Here is an 8957-nt window from a genome sequence, read left to right as displayed (position 1 = left end):
TGTCCCTGCCAGTATGGCTACTGATGATGATATCTGAAGGATTCTGGGAGTTGTAGTCCCCAAAGCAACTTTTCCAAGCATTGGCTCTAACATCCAGATACAGAATTGTGTTTCCTGATTTGGCATACTCTCCACCCTGAACTGGGTGAATCTCCCCAGTCCCCCCCCCCAGTCCCACTTTTCTCTATCTCTAACTGGATAGGTCTATTTGTGTCATCAGTAGAAAGTAATTAAAAATAAAATTTGAGTCACAAATCACTTGAGCTAAAATAGCTGATACAACATTACACAATGCTACTACAACAGCTTAACAGGTTGTGATAAAATCATAATATTTTGTACATTTACAAAGGCTTTCAATGAAATTCAAATTAAGATAAAGCATCATCTTAATATTCTTAAAAATAATGTTATGTCCAGTTGGATGTTGGTTGTTTAAAATTAATTCACTATTTTAGATTCAGAGAGTTCAATTGTACTTTCTACCATCTTAAGAAACAGTAATAAAATAAAATAGTAATGAAAAGTGTAGCAATATCAAAATGTAGTTAGTGCCTAAGATAGGGGATGTTTCCATCTATTAATAATATAACAAATCCTCAATACCCTTGCCCACTGAAAGAGATATGAAATAATGCAGGGTTTACTCTGTGGCAGTAATGATGGTGAGAAGAGCTTATGTGTTTCCCACCATCACCTCTGCAGAACATCAGCTAGCAGAACTCTGTCAGTTGGTGAAAATGTCTTGGTGAGAAGACATTTTTGTTAGAATTGGAGATGGATGAACTAATTGACCCATCTGCTCATATTGGTTTGTCACGGCTGTTTTTCAACAAGTGTGAATGGTAGTGAGCAGAAGAATGTATCCTGTAGACCATTTTGACTGCTGCCATGTGTGTTCTCAATATTCAGGATGCCGTTTGCTATGCAAAGCTTGGCATCCTTTTGCAGGCATGATACTGTGCAACAACATTGTTCCATTTCCTGACATTTTTAATTATAGGTACTGAAGCACAAAATCCCACATTCCTAAAGTGGAGTTTTTTGAAGAATTGAATCCTCTCTAAAAACTCTAAAACTCTCTAAAAACGTTTTTACTTACAGTAAGCAAACTGACAGGATTTCAGCCATCAAGTCCTACTGAGTTCAGAAAAATAATACGTCCATGTAACTATGTAAAATATTCCTGCCTCATTCATTTATAAGTTCCATACAATATGTAGCACTTGGTTGGTATTAAAATAAATGTTTGAATAGAAATTACATTTGAAATAAATAACAATAGTGGTATACAATCATGCCTTTGCTTTCAATTTGTACTTCAATGTTTTGAAAAAAGTAAGTAATTTGAAGAGAGGAAAGTTGTCATCTGAAAAGAAGTTTAATTTGCTATAATCTATTTCATGTTCAAGCCAAAAGTGGTTTAGCAGAAGCCATTCCAGAGGGTTTTTTTTTTTTTAAAAAATTCAGCTTTTCTAGGACAATATGGCAGAATGCAGTACTATTTTCACTCTTCCAAGAAAACTATTTGAGGTATGTGTTCAAACAGAACTGATTGAAATTCCCTGCTGGGGAACACATATCGTGGTTCTTGTCATGAAGAAGTTAAAATGCACAAGGCTGGCAACCTCCTGTGGAGAGCTGACAATTGCTGTGGGAAGAGAGATGCTTTGACTCCATCCATTTCTTTCTGACTGAAAGATATTCCACATTACAAGATTTCAAAGGTTTTGGAGGATTCTAGATAACTATATATCTTAGCATCTGTAACATTCAAGAATCAATATTCTTTTTCCCCCTCATAATTATTCCATAGTGTGACATCATTTGCTTGCTATCAAATAAAAATACGATACATCTGCAAATGTATTTGAGGGCTACTGGTAGCATTATATTTTCTCATTCCTTCTTCTCTCTGAGTTTCTGAGGAACTAAGCATTTCTGCTTCCTTCCTTCCTTCCTTTTCATTCTACAGATGTTTCTTGTCACCATCTGGCCATGGAATCCCAGCAAGTCCAGCCAGATACTCATTTTCCCTGCATTTAGACTGGCTCTTTGTGCTTGTTTGTTCTTCCATGACAGTAGTTTCCAGCCTTGAGTAACCCAGGTGTTCTCGGACTGCATTTCCCAGAAACCCTGGCCAGCACAGCTGATGATGAAGGCTTCTGAGAATTGCAGTCCAAGAACACCTGGGTTATCTAAGGTTGGGAACCACTGTTCTACAACATTTGTTTTTGTGGGTTGAAAGTCTATTTGTTCTTCTCTGACAATATCTAACCATTTCCGTATTACTGTCTCACTGACATCATTTTCCCAGATTGTCTGTTGGTAGTATGTTACAAAATGTTACATAACTGGGGAAAGAACACTTGAACTCTGCATAGGGATTCTCATCACAATACTTCTGTTTCTTATCTGGTAATATCCCCAACCTCAAAAGTCTTGGGTCACTCTCCTGCCACACCAGCATTGCTTCAGTCCAGCTACCATCACCAAAAGGAACAGCTTCAGCAGGGAAGTTAATTCTGCCGAATTGAACCTTTTTTTGGCCGTGGTAGCTAAACAAAAAAAATTCTTTTTCAGAGTTTTTCTGCTTCTCAATGCCAGAGAAGGACTTTTTTTAGGGATTTGGAATTTGGTCATTCCCTTTTTGTGTGCAGAAAAAACATGGAGAGATCTGCTTGATCTCACTCTCTTCTTTGGAAAAAGAAAAATGTGATCAGTCTGGGTGCTTCTTGGTTAAAGGAAACAATAACTCTTTGTTGGAGAATTAACAATCTTGCATGTTGTTTAGCAGTAGGTGTGGTTGGGAGGTACTTTTGGGGGGTTAAGGCTACCATCTATCTTTCAGCACTAACCAATTAACAAAGGCCCTTTTTCCTGCCACTAGGATTTTGAACAAGCCCTGCACTATTGTCCCATCCTCTTCCTCTTCTTGCACTGCATGTTTCCTGCTTCTGCTTGCTGTTTTGCTAGCATGCCAGCTGAGAAGGTGGCAGCAGAAACCTGTTTACATGCAGCATAGATTTTTTTCCAGCCACATGGTCTAAAAGATCAATTTTTCAGATCCCCTTGAACTCCATGTCTGCTGCTGCACTATCCAACCAGATTGTTTGCTTGAGGTTTCACAACTGATTTTTACAAGGTGAAAGTGGAGCATTAGCAACAAGTACCAAAGTTTCCTGCCCCACAAAATAATTTAGCTTTCAATTAACTTATCCTTCCATCCTAAATAGTGTTATTACTCAGATCCCCCCATATCAGATCTTCTACAACCATTTACAGTCTGAATTTTCACTCTGTCATCCAAACAGAAAGAAAAAGAATTTCATTCTTTTTGTTCCATGGAAATTGTCCTTGGGGTCAGAAAATATTCCACAACTCACATAATGCAAGCCTATATGCTTGTTTTAAATCTTGGTGTATAATGGTTAATTTAAGGTGCAACTCTTAGTGACAGAAAAAAAATCAAGAAAAGGCTGCATGGTCCCCCAAACAATACAAATGCAGGAAGAGGTGGTACCTTTATTGGACCACCAAAAACCCTTCCCCAAACCCCAAAACAGCTAGCTTTCAATGATAATTGATCTTCTTCAGTCTGTGTACCAAGATCTTGTGCATAGTTCCAAAGTTATATGCTTTTACTAAAGTCCCAAAGTCTCATGGGTGTTGTTGGGGCCAGGTTTAGCTTCTGAGATGAAATAGTTTATCACCCAACTCCTTAAACAAAGGCTTGCCAAGTACTCTGAACCCCCTCATTTCCCCCTTCCCCCTTCCTTTTGAAACTCAAAGGATTTCTATTTGGCTAGGGAAAACCAGATAACCTGGAAGCATGGCACATCCCCATCAGAGTTGGGATTTTTTTTTTAAAAAAAAACATTATTTAGACGACTAGGAAAAGCAAATTTCAGCCAAATTAAAGCCAAATCAATAGTTTTACCTGGTGGATGCTTTCCTCAACATGCAGTACTGTTTGTCTGATGCAAGTGTCCATGATGTTCAAGAACACACATTGTTCTTTCCTTTGCGCTCTGACTGGCCATTCTACAATATCATACACAGTTCAGAAAAAAAATCAGAAAAAGGCTGTGTGGTCTCCAAAACAATGCAAATACAGGAATATGTGATACTTTTATTGCACCACTAAACCAAACCAAACAGCTAGCTGTCAATGATAGTTCCACTTCTTCAGGCTGTGCACCAAGTTCTTGTGGGTAATTCCAAAATTATATACTTATTAAAATTTACTGACAGTGTACCAAGGCAAGGTAGTCGTCTCAGCAGAAGCTTTGGAACATTCGTGTCTTCAGCTGCCACGTGGCAAAACGTAAAGAAAGAAAGAAAGAAAGAAAGAAAGAAAGAAAGAAAGAAAGAAAGAAAGAAAGAAAGAGGATGGAAAAATGTGTTAAAATTAATCAATATCATCTACCTGTTTAATTGGGCAGATGCTTCTTGGCCAGCTGTTTGAACAACACGTGGATTTAGGAGGGTTTGGCCTTGTGGGAGGGTAGTCCACAGTACAATTGATTTTTTGCCATGCTTTCCACAATGCTTTGAATCTGTGGATGCTCCCACTCTGAATCAGTTGCTTTAGGCAACTGCCATTCCATGCTAGTACAGTGCAGTATTTCCTGTGCAGCAATACGCATTTCTTGGCACTTTTTTTTTGCAAGGATGCACTAATGGACATATGATCCCACTGCCTGAAATGTTTGTGAAAATTTTAGAAATATATGATGTTTCCAGCACCTTTTTGAAATGTGAGCATGTCTTTGAACACTTTTTTTTCCATTTCGAAGAACAACACTTCAGAAACCTGGAAATGTACAGTTTTCCAGGTGAAAACAAATGGCATACACATCTGCCCACAGGTGTCAGGTGAAATGTGTAAGAAATCCATCAACCAAGAATATCTTTTACAGTTCCCTACTTGCCTTGCTCTGCTTAATGGTGGAGCTGATCTGATCCCCTTGCAACTGCAAAACAGGAGGGGGGGGGGAAATCTTGACATGCATGAGGACTGAGATCCTGATGCTTATCACTGATGATCAAGCCAGACAATCTGCTTAGCATATAAATAGAAGTGTTCTGTGATTATCACCACAAGAGACTTCATTAGTAGCCTGTGCCTCAGCAACCTGCAAATTAAACCCATGTGTGGCTCCCAATGACCAATCGCAAAACAAAGCATGCTGGAAGACAAGATACGGAAGTGAGGAAAAACATCCTAGGCTGCAATGTGTCATTTATCACTCATGGAAGCACCATTTCTAATGTAAACTACAAGTTTCATCTAGATTTACCCTGAGCTTTGCTTGACGGTGATCCATGGTTCCTTTATGGGATTGCTTTGTTTTACCTGCTTGGCTGCTGTCTCACTGGGTTTACTGTATTATTTCTGGTTGTTACCCTTTTGCTGTGCTTTGCCACAGCTTATTGCTGGAAAAAATTAAATGAACTAAATATGGGCGTTTGTTGCATTCCACTTTTTGTTTAATAACCCTTCCAGTAGACAAATGATCTTGGACATATACAGTAGTTCAGAAGAGAGATTACCATAGACACATTTTAATGAAGGAAAAGATATTTCTCCATTAGCTGTGCATTAGCATCACATTTGTGAACTGATAATTCTCTCTTTTAGAGAGAAGAAAATAGAAAACTATATGAATTAATGCTAAAATAATTGTAATTTTATATCTGAATAGAGATAAACAGGGTCCACATTAGACACTGTTATCTCATTCTTTGAAAGTGGTGGATGGCTTTGTAATTATTCTCCCCAAACTAGCTATCTAAAAAAGAAATAATTTATTTGAAATGCATTAGACTCTTTCTCTCTTTTTTTAAAAAAAGGCATGCCCTGATAGAATAATGTATTTTAGACAAAAAGGCTTCATTAATTGTCTAATTTAGTAAAATTAAGAGCTAGCTGAGGCAGGCTGTTGTTTTGTGATGTTTATCCATTGGTTCGCCTAATGGATAGTTATGGTAAGCATTTCTCTATGTTGCTGTATAAATCTTGGGTGTAAACAAAGGGAGTTCAGTGATATGAAAGAGACATTGGTTAGACGGAACAGTGGACTAATTTTTGACAATGATTAGGAATAGTGAGGAAAAAATATTCCTCTGGGAACAATACTTTTCAAGGTGCTTTCTCTGATTCTTGATATAGGTGGGATGTGCCTCTTCCTCTAAACAGTGGCTGAAAACCTGTGTCTTAGCATAGTCAACTGCAACTAGAATAGGGTCATTGAATCATTGGGAATTTGGTGAGTCAACCCCTCTGTCATTTCCTTTGATTCAGTGGGTCTAATCTAGAGATTTACTAAGCAACAGGATTTCGACCGTTGTTTCTGAACTAGAGATCAATTGCCATAGATGTACACAAATGTACACAACGGGATTGCATCATTGCTAGAGGGGGAAATTTAAAACTGACACTTTTGGCTTGACTTTGCGGCCCTCATTTTGAAACTGGCATAGATACCTAGCCACGGTTTTTGGAACTCTTGTGCTTTTTCTGCCCCACCTGAGGAAAATGTAGACTTGCCAAAGGCTAGCATTTCTTTGTCATTTTAGTGGTCTAAGAAAGGTACCCCTTACTCTTGCCTTTAAATTCTAAATTAGAACTACAGCATTGGCCTCGGTTGTGGGGGTGGGGGAGAGGAAAATGGAGAGAGAGGGAGATACCCTGGTGAAAAGTAAGAGTAATCTTCAAACAGCAAAATTCCCCTAAATATTTGAACAGCTTTTCTGGTGCCCTCTTTCTGGCAGGCAACAGAGATAGTCTATTTGGAAAGGATACAGGGAAAATCATAAGGATCATTGTGGAGAGACAGATCAACACGTGGTGTTGAGTATAACCAAGCAAACTGTTTTGCCATTTTCTTTCCCAAGTAATATTTCTGTAACAGTAATTCTTAGCCTGAGAATTGGAACAGTGAATGTCAGATCTTATAAACTTCTTGTGTTTTTTACCTGATAAACAAAAAATGGCATCACTTTCAATTTTTCTGCTAATTCAAGAGATCTTTGGCATTTCCTCAAGTGATGTGCTCCATGCAGTGAGTGTCTGGCCAAATTATGCCCAATCCAATGAAATGGGAATTTCAATGTGTAAAATACCCACTTGTGCAGATGACACCTGATAATTAAACATTTGTGTATACAATTAGAAAAAGCAGGGCTCCAGCCTTGAATGTTTCTGTTCGTTTGAATAAGAAATTGGCAACTCTGGAGCTGGGGCAGAGAAGTGAGAAACAACTGCAGCATCTGTAGCCATTTGAGAAGAAACGAAGAACTTCCACATCTTCAAAACAGAATCCATAGTTACGCCTTACAGAGGTAACAGAGTTGATCTGGATCAGATGAATTTGACAAACCATGATATTCTGTGCATCACTAATCCAAGAAGTTTGTCTCTGGCCTGAGATAATGCAACATGGGTGCGTGTCCCCTCACTGTTTAGAGCTGGCTATTAAGCAAATGTTCTGAGCCCTTTGCTCGGACTGAAACTCTTGTTAGTTGATTTGATACCATAGATAGGCACAGGGGAAGAACATCTGGGACCTTTGCCCTTAGCACCACTGTCCCCTATTTGCTTTATACCTGGCCTTTGTGCATTTACAACAAGGCTTATAGGACAATTTGTCTGTAGGCTTACCCATTCAACAGCTCACAAGGCCAGGATTCCAAACTGCATGGAGCACCTATGCATAAACAGCTGTATAACTTCAGGATCAAATAATTCAATACTTAGCATGTCATTAGAAGCAGAGCTTCTTTAAGGGGGTACAATATATTTTGTTTATCCTAGCAAAAATGTAGCTCTCTCTCTGTAGTGCAAGTTAGTTTAGTTTTCAGGATGTAAACTCTTTTGCAAGACTTGTCAGGCATGGAGTTTAAAGGAATTGTGTCTTTGAAGAGAAAAGATTACAGTAGGAAGACATGCATATTTCCTTTTAATATCTTATATAACCTTCAGATTTTGTGGCAACTGTGTGGAAGAACAGGCCAGTCTTAGTGACAATATGGGTGAATCCACTGGGTGTGCCTATGCTTCCATCTCATATTTTTTTATGTTTGCAGGAAACAACTGAAAGAAGGCATTTCAAAAGTACAATAGCTGTTCTGTCGGTACTTGTCCAGAATGTTAACTGCCTTATATCTTTGGAGCTCTCATTAATTCCTCTGAAGTATACTACCAAACTAAATATTTTTTTCTTCTCCTTTTTTAATTATTCCCCCCTGGCAAATATTTCATGTTGTTCACCCCCTTGAGATAACAAGTCTTTCCCACTGCTGGGTGCATTTTTCTTTCTTTCTCTTAGTTTGATTCTGAAACCATGCGTAGTGAGAAGAACTGAGATTTTCAGAAATGACGATGCATCATGATATACACACTCTTTGGGAAATGAGATGATGTTTTCTCCCACACAAAGAAAGCAAGCCTATAACTCATATTTGTAGATTAGTGTAAGAAATACAAAAAAACGAACAAACAAACAAACCCAACAACAATGGGTTGGATCCAGACCCAGCCATATTCAGAACAGACCTAGTATAACCAATGGAAATTAGTTCCAACTAATTAAAATTCAATTCATTTTAAATGTTGTACTCAGTATTTTTTTTAAGTCTGGATGCAGCCTTATATTAGGGTAGTGTTCAAAAATAAAATAAAATATGAATGTACTTCTCTGCTTTATTTTCTATTCATCCTACTTTTCCTTCTGTTTTGGAAAGATATGAGAGGATTCATTAAAATCTAGCATCCTCTATAAACACTTGAAAAATAACCCTATATGCATTCACTACATTTAAGGATTTAGTTTGTATTTGCAAGGTCTTTTGTGGCTGCTAGACATTGTTTACTGTGCAAGCACTAACTGTATGTTGTCAAGTCAACTTTTTCAGGGGTTTTCTAGTACTTAGAAGTTATTTGCCCTTCCTGT

This window comes from Pogona vitticeps, chromosome 2 (assembly GCF_051106095.1).
Source record: "Pogona vitticeps strain Pit_001003342236 chromosome 2, PviZW2.1, whole genome shotgun sequence".
In the NCBI taxonomy this organism is placed as follows: domain Eukaryota; kingdom Metazoa; phylum Chordata; class Lepidosauria; order Squamata; family Agamidae; genus Pogona; species Pogona vitticeps.
This window is presented reverse-complemented; position numbering follows the sequence as displayed.